This window comes from Montipora capricornis, chromosome 7, assembly GCF_036669925.1.
Source record: "Montipora capricornis isolate CH-2021 chromosome 7, ASM3666992v2, whole genome shotgun sequence".
NCBI classification, from domain to species: Eukaryota; Metazoa; Cnidaria; class Anthozoa; order Scleractinia; family Acroporidae; genus Montipora; species Montipora capricornis.
Genome location: NC_090889.1, coordinates 11,515,991 through 11,528,490, shown reverse-complemented (window position 1 = coordinate 11,528,490; position 12,500 = coordinate 11,515,991). Strand labels below are relative to the sequence as shown.

At 41.2% G+C, this 12,500-nt stretch overlaps 2 pseudogenes; one reads left to right on the top strand and one right to left on the bottom strand.

Annotated features, from left to right (window-relative positions):
* Positions 1 to 2,346: 2,346 nt before the first annotated feature.
* Positions 2,347 to 8,230, bottom strand: LOC138055621 (uncharacterized; annotated as a pseudogene).
* A 1,794-nt stretch (positions 8,231 to 10,024) lies between these two features.
* Positions 10,025 to 12,500, top strand: part of LOC138055620 (uncharacterized) — a 2,627-nt pseudogene continuing 151 nt past the window's right edge.

Here is a 12,500-nt window from a genome sequence, read left to right as displayed (position 1 = left end):
GACTGGTACAATTTATTTCAAATTGGAGAGTTTTACGGGGTAGATTTTTTTAAGACGATGACAATTCGTAAGTATATGAAAGAGAGGATGAGGGTGGGTGGGTTATCCATACGCAGGCCGTGTGAGTAGACGAGGAAGGTTTTAATGAGATACAAGGTATGGAGGTGTAAAAGGGCTTTTTTATTGATATATTGATTTATTAAAGTAATTGATGCAAGCATTGGGTTTGAATATTTCATGAGATTGTATGAGAGATATGTGTTGTATACTTCTGTTCTGTCTCCACCCAACCACCCGTGTGGTATTGCAACTATAAAAGTAGAAGAATAATGGGAAAGGCAAGAAGCCAATGAGTTAGAGATGATGCCATAACCGACCAATGGGGAACCACTGACGTCAGTATACATTAACTTAGTTTGAAAGCAGGACTAGAAAAAACTTGTTTGGCGGGCACCCTGTCAATAATCATATTCAAAATGGCGCCTTACTGTGTACATCAATGTAAATATCGATTCATACGTATATTTACAATCGAAAAGATTGAAACTCGAAAAGAAAATGGTAAACTTGCTACATCATTTTTTGAGATCAATTGTGTGGCGATACAAAGTAACAAAGAAAGACTGAATTTACATGTGAACACAACGGAATGGCAACTACAATAGAAGAGATGGGAGTAAAACTATTCATAGTTAATAAGGGGAACTGGTTTTCAAGCTCGGCAAACATCAAAGGAGCAAACAAGCTGCCAAGATTTAGGTTGGAAAGTCCACGACCGTGCACAATTTATTTTATTTTATTTATATATTTTATTTTATTTTTTTTTTGCGCGCTCATACACTATGCATGAATTACGTAGCCCACACACTTCTATTGGTTAGTTCCTCAGTACGGAGTTGCACGGTCCAGGCCAAAGAAGAGAAAAAAAACCTACAACAAAGAAAATTTTAGGGTTTCATAACCATTCCCTGCCATTAACTATGCGCTATTTTATTTTCTGGATAGAAAGAAATTCTGGTATCAACTAAAAAACCTTTTGAAGTCAAAGACAGGCAGAATATTGGTTGACAGTTAACATTCAACAAGCAAGCAATTCGTTTAATGATCAAAGTGGTTTCTTCATGATGATCTCTTCTTTAATTCTTATAGGCCCCTTCCATGATTTCTCGTTAATATCAGGATGAGAAGCTTTTCTGAAAGAAATGATATATGAAATGAATCATATACTGAGCGGCGGATATGAAATAAAGTAATGGACGCAATTTTAGCATTTGCGTAGACAAGCCTGAAATTTTCAGGACTTCAACGGGGTTTGAACCCATGACCTTGCGATAACAGTGCGACGCTCTAACCAACTGAGCTATGAAGCTACTGAAGTTGGGAGCTGGTCAGTTTTGTGAGATCTAATTTTCCCGTGAGGAATGAATCAACGATCAAATGACATATGAAATCGATCATATATAGAACTCAATTGAAGCCATGATCTTCGCAGTTATGAAGACAAAATTTTTGTAATTGCGTAGAAAAGTCTGACATCCTCCCCCCCCCCAGCAACATAGTTGAAACTGCTGTTTATTTATAATTCTACAAGGATTCATATAATTTTCCTTCCATCACTTAACGGATCAAAAACGGTTATTTAATCCTTTGGGGGGGGCTTTAAACTAGGTAGAGTGCTTATTCAACCCACAATACTCGTCACATTTGTTGGAACGCCCATCCCCGTTTTCCCCCTCCTCCGATGTTGATTTTCACAACTACTAGCAGTCGCTCGAAAAATTCTCACACAACATTGAATTGGGGGGAAGGGAATGTGGTATAAGCTACGATCTTGAAACACGATGATTCTGGACCATTCGCTAAGTGTTCCAATTAAATATGTCTAGAATTGTATGTAAAATGCGGTTCACGGATTTAACCTAGGTCAAAAAGGATTCAACCTAAGAACGTATTTGACCGACAACATGTATACCTACATGTCCTGTTGTTCATTAACACATCCCGTGTACCTACACGGCCTGAACCCTCACCTTCACCCCCACCCCCCCCCCCACCCCTCTTTCTTCCCTCATCCGCCAGTGAAATCTGGCTTGTTTAGTTGCTTAGCCAGTTCTTACTGCTTATATTACATTTATTTGTTAAGAGCAATGTTAAGAAATAAGTATGAACGTTCTCTGGTAAAAAGTTTTAAAAAGACTATGAGCTTTCGACAGACTGAACTGCTGTCTTCAACGGATAAAAACGAGTAAACAATAAAAACGAAAGAAATTTAAATATAACGAAAAATTGGCATAAATTAGAAGATAACAGCAAGTGGTAGAAAAAATCTTAAAAATGCTAAGAAAATTAGTGTTTCTTTAAGAGAATGTGATATTGTCTTGGGAGCTGGCACGAATTATTGTCCGCCCCAACGGTTTTTGCCGTGTGCCATGACTCCAATGTCTTTCTACTCCGGTTGTTCCCTTTGTCAATGATTCTAGAGTTGGTGAGGTCAATAACATGATCAAAAGTCCAAGCGTGTTTTGCGACATTTGAGCCTTTAGTACAATGCTTTAAGTTACTCATTTGTTCTTTTCTCCTAGTAGTAAAGGATCTTTTAGTTTCGCTAATGTAGCTCCCGGGGCAAGATGCGCATGGAATTTTATAGATGACATTGCACTGGTCCTCTTCGGCAGGTCGAAACTTAGGGATAGGGAAATGCTGTTGTAAAGTTTTTACCGGTCTACTGGTGACTTGGATGTCATGTTCCTTGGGGATTCTTGTGACAGGTTCCGTGATGACTTTGATGTAGGGAAGGACTGCAAAGTTGCGTCGGTTTGTTGGCTCAGCCCATTTAAAGAATATACCGATCAACTCTTCTGAAGTACGTAAGTGTAGGTGGTGGAGGCCTCGCTTTCTTTCTTATAACATCAGCAGCGATTTTTTTGGGATAGCCGTTGGAGTGTAATGCGGCGCAAACACGAAAAGTTTCACTGGTCTTTTCAACTTGTGTGTTGGAGAGATTCAAAGCTCTAAGCAGGAGTGCCTCAACGGTGCTGATTTTATGTTTTCTGTCATGGTGTGAATGAAAGTCAATATATCTATCCGTATGTGTGGGTTTGCGGTAGATGTCGGCCAAAAGGTTTCCCGGAATGATTTCCGTACAGGTCCTTACTTCATTATGCACGCAGAAGAAATTAATTATTCATTCGCGCTATTGTTTTGTAGAACAATACGTATACCCAAGAGAGCCGAATATACATGGGTAATTTGTACTTACGGGATGAATAAAAACGGATCTCATTTTTTCCCTCCCTCCCTCTCTCTCTTCTTCCCTTCATCGCCCACACCGTTACTCGTTTTTGTCCCAGCTTTCCCCTTTCTATCCCTTCATCTTGTTTTTATTTCCAGATCCCGTGCGGCTTTTTCTACCATTTCATCCCACGATATGACACTCGCAGCTTGCATTGAACTCCGACCCACTTTAAACCTCCGGATTACTTGTCCCTGCTCTTTACCACTGAGCTAACTTGACAAGTTGCTAATACACACTTTAAAAATTATATTTATATTGAATTCTGGCTGACTATTTACATAACAATGATACGCAATTATATACACGTGCCGCGCCGAGCACCTACAATCGAACTTACACTTGTAGGTTACCGTTAAGAGATCCCTGTTTTACTACTCTTGAAACAACCCATACCTTTAATAACGCTAACCGTAACCCTAATTACGACTAAAGGCACTGTTTAGGCTTAAGGTTAGTCCCTGTGATAGTTTTAGGTTTTCCAGTGTTGCTGTGAACTGTGACCTGCTTTTCCTTCATGCCCCGTGCGTGCGGCACACTTATAAGTTCACTGCATGGAAGAGTATACCACGCTTAAAGTCTGATTGGTGCATCTTTCATGGGAAACTTTCATGCACGAGTTCATTGCAATTAAAATCGTTTCATATTTCCCTTCTTTTGAAGCAAACTTGTGTCTTCGTAAAAATCAATATGGCTACCGAAGTAAAAGGGTCACAGCAATGGGAGATTTGATCATTTGGAAATTGTCCCTGCTTTATAGCCTTTCCAGAGTTGTGCATATAGTGGTGCAAAGAAAACAATTTACTTTCGTCTTCCTTGTCCAAAACCTGTGTGAAAACGCAGTCAGTTGGCAAAGACAAAGTGACGCATCGGGAGATGGATCTGTTTCGCGATGCTCAAGAAATTACTGCAATGGATAGCCTTCAATCCGCCAGAACACATATAATTTTCTGACCGTAAACTTTCCTTGAAAAAATATTAGCCCTAGCTACCTGTGGCCGGAAAGTTTACAACTGCCTACAAGACAAGGGCTAACATCATCTCACCGCAGTTAACCATCGCCTAAACTTCGTCGACCCAGACAAACAAGCCCACAGCAGGGCATTGAAAAGACATTTACTTGGAAGCATCATTCAGCACCTTGCCCATCTCTACAAAGAGCGATAAATCGCAAAATCCCTCTAAATGCACCGTTCGTGATCCTAAATACAGGAAAGGAAGAAAATATACACTTTGCAGTGTCTCGGCGAATTTTTAAGCAGACAGGAAGAACAATTTCACGATAAAAAGAGCAGGTAGCCATTAAATTTCTTATGACAGTACTTTTATTTGGTTTGTTTGTTATGTTTGCGAATCTGAACCCTATTACAACGATTGCTTGAAACTCCACTTCTTGCGCTTATTCTAAAACTGAAAAATGGGTAAAATTGCAGGAAAAGTGCCGAAATTGCAGTAAAAACTGTTCTATTTTCCGTATTTCATAAAGAAGTTCGACCGTTTTTTTTTAAGTCCATATAGACTTAAAAAAAAAAAAACTCTAAAAAGAAAGAACAAAGCGCCACAGTCCCAAAGGACGTCTATTGTTATCGCTATTGTTTTCTTGAAACAAAGGAGTGTATGTATAATGAAGTAGGGACCTGTGCGGAAATCTTGCCGGTTTCCCTTGTCGCGCGAAATGAGGGTGTCAAGAAAGGGTAGTTGGCCGTTGGACTCGTGTTCGATGGTGAAAGAAATATGCTGATCGATTGAGTTCAAATAATTACTAATCCCCATGAAATTCCATTGTTCTCTGTCTGCATTAAATCAACAAGTGCAGTTTTTAATTAAAAATGCTAGAACAACTGTCTGAGGAAAACGGGAGCGGTCCTTTTTCTAAGCAGGGAAGTTATCAGGGGTAATATAATTCTACGCGCCAAATAAGCATGCTGCAATATTACCAATATTGCTGTGTGCAGGCTGTAATATCAAAAATATTGCAGTGTGCAGGCTACAATTATTTAAAATATTGCAGCCTGTTTTAGGAAATTTAATGAATAAAGTGCAAAAATGTAAATGTAAAAACTGATAGCCAATGTAAAGTCCAACATCTCGTCCGACATCTCCTCTATATCTTGTTGAATTACCGCCTCGCCACTATAATCTTGTTTCAAAACCGCTTCATTTCTCTACTTCTTCCAATCCTCAAAGACTTTCAAAACCCACACCCATTTTCGGCGGCTGGAGTCTGATACCCAGCTTCTGTCAAACTTCTCGCATTCTGAAGCGGTAATTGGCGTTCTAAATCTTTGCTCTATTTAAAAAAAAAAGAAAATGGCAACGCCGCCTTTAGAAGTCGATAAAGAATTAAAGCACTGACAGAAATGTCCAAACGTTACACGACGTTACCTTCGATTTCTGCTGAAATATCTGCGTTCGTAGAGCTCTGTGTAATAAATAATCCTTCGTCTTCCGACGAATCCATCGTCTTTCTAAACCCAGGGATTTCTGCTGAGATGTCTGCTTTCGTAGAACTCTGTGTAATAAATAACCCTTCGTCTTCCGACGAATCCATCGTCTTTCTAAACCCAGGTTCGCACTGAGTAAAATGACTAAATTCTCTGGCTTATAAAGTATGCAAATTTGCAGTGTTACACACATTTGCAGGAATTAATTCCATCGTTGGAATTGTTTTGAACGACTATAACAACGAGCTACAATAACAATCCTCGGCATCATTAAAATCGAAGATATATTCATCACAAACAGGGAACAATAGCAATGAGCATCACAATTATCTCACATACGTGCGACCAAAATCGAAGATCCAACACCGACACACAACAATAGGATTTCATGGGGATCAATAATTAAAATAGATAATTACTTCGGCACATGGCACATGGCTAATGATATTGGAGAGTTCTTTCTTCGGAAGGTTAAGGACATCCACTCGAAGTTGGAATCCAACAGTTCATCGTTTTCCATGGTACTACTGTTTCACGTAGTGCTGATGTTTCATTAACGGAGTTTAATACTCTCTCTCTGTGGATGATGTCAGGAAATTAATATCCCGCTCGGCCAAGAAATCCTCCTGCTTGGACCCCATGCCAACTTTAATGGTTGTGCAGTGCTTAGATGAGCTGCTACCTGTTATTACGACAATTATCAATATGTCTTTAAAGCGCGGTCACTTTGGCGACAAATGGAAGGAAGCAATAGTCACCCCCCTACTAAAGAAACCCGGGACCGAAATGTTGTTTAATAATCTCCGCCCTGTCAGCAATTTGGCCTTTATCTCCAAGCTGACAGAGACTGCTGTTGCGGACCAACTGCAGTCTCACATGTCTCGCCATGGCTTGTACCCAGTTCTCCAATCTGCATATAGATGCCATCACAGTTCTGAGACAGCCTTACTAAAGGTCCGTAATGACATCCTTCTTAACATGAATAAGCAACATGTTACTCTTCTCGTGCTGTTAGATCTCAGTGCTGCGTTCGACACAGTGAATCATGAAATTCTACTTGAGAGCATGACGTCGAAGCTTGGTATCGGAGGTACAGTACTATCATGGTTTTGCTCCTACTTATCTGGTCGATCGCAGCGGGTAGCTGTTGATTATAAACTATCGAAGTCATTCCATCTTGACTGTGGCGTTCCGCAAGGGTCCTGTCTTGGCCCGCTGTTATTTAACATCTATTGTAGCAGTTTAATTGATATCGTTGAGGTTCACCTACCTGAATTTCATTTATACGCAGACGATTCTCAGCTATACCTTTCATTCAGCCCGAGCAACTCTTTGTGTCAAGATGCTGCTGTGAATGCCATGGAGGCCTGCATTGCTGACATCAAGAAATGGACTCAGCACAATAGTCTTATGTTGAACAGCGACAAAACTGACTTTATTATGATCGGAACTCGTCAGCAATTAGCTAAAGTCAATGTAACTCGCATACGAGTGGGAAATCATCTGATAACCAAGTCCAGATCTGTTAGGAATCTGGGTACTTGGTTCAATGATACATTTGATATGTCCCAACATGAGACCAATCTTTGCAGTGCATCATTCTTTCAGTTACACAATATAAGACGCATAAGAAAATATTTAACGCAAGAAGCGGCCGCAACACTGGTGCACTCTTTTGTCACATTCAAAATGGATTACTGCAATAGCTTATTGTATGGTCTACCTGACTACCAGTTATCCAAGCTTCAAAGGTTCCAAAAATCGGCCGCCAGATTAGTTTATGAGGAAAGTAAATTCTGTCACATTAACACATAATTGAAGAAACTTCATTCGCTTCCCATAATCTACAGAATCAGGTTCAAAATAGCACTTTTAACGTACAAGGCAATCAGTGGCTCAGCGCCGTCCTACATAAGTGATCTTATTTCCATTAAGACCGGTGCAAATTACTCTTTGCGATCTGGCAACGAATTATTTTTAAATTTTCCTTTACATAAGTCTTATTCTACACTTGGTGACCGAGTGAGAAATATTGTTTATTTAGCCTACGGCCTACGGCCTACGGCCTCAGCTGGCTGCAATATTTCTCATAATGCCATGTGCCTCAGTAATTATCCATTAATGAATCGTCGAAGGAGGCAACAGCGTCACTCTTAATAATGCAGAAGCTGTCGTCTACATACCGCTTCCAAAATTTCGGCGAGACAGTAGTCGCGTTGATTGCTGTTTTTTAGATTTCTTCCATGCATAGGTTGGCTACTACAGGGCTGACGGGGCTACCCATAGCACAACCGGGGATTTGTTTGTAGATGGTGTCATTATAAACAAAGAAGTTATTGCACAGGACAAAATTCAATTAGGATATTATGTCCTCGATGTCTAGATTGGTTCTGGAATAAAGAGACGAATCATCCTCTAATTTCTTCCTGATATAGACGCAAGCTTTGTCGACAGGGATGGCGGTGAAAAGAGACACCACATCAAAGGAAACCATGGATTCATCATCTTGGATGTTAACGTGGGCTATTTCGATGGAGAACTCCTGTGAATTAGCAACTGAGAACCCATTACGATTTTGGATCTGTGCAAGGATGTCAGTGAGGAATTAAAAAGTGTTGTAAAGTGCAGAGCTAATGCAAGTCACCATCGGTCTGAGAGGGTAGACGTCTTTGTGGTGTTTGATAGAACCGGGGAGCGTCGCGTTCAAATCACGCTCGAATCCATCGAACGCAGATCTTGTGACAACTTTATACGTACTTCGGTCCGCAAGGAGAGACTCTATTTTGCTCTCGTATTCTTCTCTATCCAACACAACGAGGCAATTTCCTTTGTCAGCTTTCATGATGACTCTGGAGCGGTCTTTCTTTAACTCATGTAAAGCTTTTCTTTCTTCTTTAGATATGTTGTGATTAGGTAAAGAAGCCCTTAGGAGAATCGCCGCCGCAGAGGTTCGTATTTGATATTTAGATTCATCAGGTAAATATGAGATGGAGGCTTCAATTTCGGCGACAAAGTCCTTAAAAGGAATTTTGGACAGCGTAGGGGTAAACTTCGGGCCTTTTTCCAAGAGCGAACGCTCAGAAGGAAGGAGTGGTTTCTTGGAGAGGTTAACAACCCAATTGCCTATATCCACCACATCAGTAGGACGGTTGTGGGAGGTCTTAAAGTTATTTAAGTTCTTATCGTGTCTTGCTTTGATGTTGTTCCGTACAGAATAAGCTTTTTTTTTTGTAAGAACTGTATTAAGGACGAGAGGGCAGCATCATCAATTAATGAAGAAAGCTCCCGCTTGGCGTTGTCAATAAAAATCTTGTTTGCTGATTTGTTTTGATCATGGCAAATGGAAATCCTGGCAAGCATACAGTGTTTGCTAGCACGGTCCATGATACGTTTGTAGATTGGATGAGCGCCTGGCGGTTTGAATCTCAGTGACTTTGGGATAAATTGGTTCTCAACCGCTCTACAGTTCTTACAAAAAAGAGCTTATACTGTACGGAACAACATCAAAGCAAGACACGATAAGAAGCTAAATAACTTGAAGACCTCCCACAACTGTCCTTTTGATGTGGTGGATAAAAACAATTGGGTTGTTAAACTCCCCAAGAAACCACTCCTTCCTTCCGAGCGTCCGCTCTTGGAAAAAGGACCGAAGTTTACCCCTACGCCGTCCAAAATTCCTCTTAAGGACTTTGTCGCCGAAATTGAAGCCTCTATCTCATATTTACCTGATGAATCTAAAGATCAAATACGAACCTCTGCGGCATCGATTCTCCTAAGGGCTTCTTTACCTAATCACAACATCTCTAAAGAAGAAAGCAAAGCTTTACATGAGTTAAAGAAAGACCGCTCCAGAGTCACCATAAATGCTGACAAAGGAAATTGCCTCGTTGTGTTGGATAGAGAAGAATACGACAGTAAAATGGAGTCTCTCCTTGCGGACCGAAGTACCTATGAAGTTGTCACAAGATCTCCGTTCGGTCAAATCGAGCGTGATTTGAACGCGACGCTCCTGAACTTAAAGGGACAACAAAAGATTGATGACTGTACTTATTTTAAACTAAGATCTACTGACGGCATTCAATCAGCGATCCCCGGTTCTATCAAACACCACAAAGACGTCTACCCTCTCAGACCGATCGTGACTTGCATTAGCTCTGCACTTTACAACCCTTTTTAATTCCTCACTGACATCCTTGCACAGATCCAAAATCGTAATGGGTTCTCAGTTGCTAATTCACAGGAGTTCTCCATCGAAATAGCCCACGTTAACATCCAAGATGATGAATCCATGGTTTCCTTTGATGTGGTGTCTCTATTCACCTCCATCCCTGTCGACAAAGCTTGCGTCTATATCAGGAAGAAATTAGAGGATGATTCGTCTCTTCATTCCAGAACCAACCTAGATATCGAGGACATAATATCCTTCTTCGTTTATAATGACACCATCTACAAACAAATCCCCGGTTGTGCTATGGGTAGCCCCGTCAGCCCTGTAGTAGCCAACCTATGCATGGAAGAAATCTAAAAAACAGCAATCAACGCGACTACTGTCTCGCCGAAATTTTGGAAGCGGTATGTAGACGACAGCTTCTGCATTATTAAGAGTGACGCTGTTGCCTCCTTCGACGATTCATTGAACTCAATCGATCAGCATATTTCTTTCACCATCGAACACGAGTCCAACGGCCAACTGCCCTTTCTTGACATCTTCATTTCGCGCGATAAGGGAAACCTTTTGGCCGACATCTACCGCAAACCCACACATACGGATAGATATATTGACTTCCATTCACACCATGACAGAAAACATAAAATCAGCACCGCTGAGGCACTCCTGCATAGAGCTTTGAATCTCCCCAACTCACAACTTGGAAAGACCCGTGAAACTGCTCGTGTTTGCGCCGCATTACACTCCAACGGCTATCCTAAAAAAATCGCAGCTGATGTCATAAGAAACGGGCGAGGCCTCCACCACCTACACCTACTCCAGAAGAGTTGGTCGGTATGTTCTTTAAATGGGCTGAGCCAACAAACCGACGCAACTTTGCAGTCCTTCCCTACATCAAAGGCATCACGGAACCTGTCACAAGAATCCTCAAGGAACATGACATCCAAGTCACCAGTAGACCGGTAAAAACTTTACAACAGCATTTCCCTATCCCTAAGTTTCGACCTGCCGAAGAGGACCAGTGCAATGTCATCTATAAAATTCCATGCGCATCTTGCCCCTGGAGCTACATTGGCGAAACTAAAGGACCCTTTACTTCTAGGAGAAAAGGACACATGGGGAACTTAAAGTATTGTACTAAAGGCTCAAATGCCGCAAAACACGCGTGGACTTTTAATCATGTTATTGACTTCAACAACTCTAAAATCATTGACAAAGCGAACAACCGGAGTAGAAAGACATTGGAGACATGGCACACGGCAAAAACCATTAGGGCGGACAATCACCTTTTTGAACATTTTTCTACCACTTGCTTTTATCTTTTAATTTATGCGAATTTCTCGTTATATTTAATTTTTTTTTCGTTTTTATTCTTTACTCGTTTTTATCCGTTGAAGACAGCAGTTCAGTCTGTCGAAAGCTCATAGTCTTTTTAAAACTTTTTACCAGAGAACGCTTATACTTATTTCTTATCATGAATCATGTTAACGGATCTTCAATATTTTTAAGAGCAATGTTCTTAATCTACTTACTAGCCTCTCTCAAAGTATAACACACACATTAAAGTGAACCCACAGTGTGCCGTGGGTGGGTGATTGGCAGTTTTGTGACCAAAGCACAGGGGTGGGGAGGGTGGCATTTTTTACTTTGTGACGGCAACAGAATTGGCTTGTTTTCACAATTTCTGCAGGCACCTTTTGACAAATCCAGTTAGAAATTCAGAGTATCTGCGCGTTTCTCTCCAGAATGGCATTCTGTGAGCCATGCTGAGAAAATCAATTGTCATCAGCCGATTATTGACTGAATTTCAGGCGTTTGGCCCTTGATAATAATTTATTAGTATCTGCGCGTTTCTCACCAGAATGGCATTTTGTGAGTCAGGCTGAGTAAATCGAGTGTCATCAGCCGATTTTGAACTGCATTTCAGGCGTTCGGCCCTTGATAATTATTTATTAGTATCTGCGCGTTTCTCTCCAGAATGGCTTTCTGTGAACCAGGCTGAGTAAATCGAGTGTCATCAGCCGATTTTTGACTGAATTTCAGGCGTTTGGCCCTTGATATCTAAGCGAATTCGCTAAAAGGTAGCCACTGGAGTTTTCGCTTGAGCACGGGCATAGCCCGTGTTCAAGCCAGTGTGGCCGCTCAAAATTGAGTGGGCTTGCCGTCAAGGCCTGCTTTGCCAAACAGCCCAGGGACAGTTCTAACACTGGGTGGGTGACTCTGCGTTGTGTGTCAAAAGCACAGGGCTGGGGAGTTTGCTTCTTTCAGACTTTGACTGCCGTTAAAGTTTGTGACCTTGTTAAGGGAGACTTTATAATGAAGGATGTCTTGGCAATTTTTCCTGGACTAGTGTAGGCCTGACTGATAGTTTGCTTTTGATCACCAATTAGAGAGAACCCACGGTATGCCGTGGGTGGGTGATTGGCAGTTGTGTGACAAATGCACACGGGCGGAGAGGGTGGCTTTTTTTACTTTATGACCGCAGCAGAATTGGCGTGTTTTCACAATTTCTGCAGGCACCTTTTGACTAATCCAGTTAGAAATTTATTAGTATCTGCGCGTTTCTCTCCAGAATGGCATCCTGTGAGCCAGACTG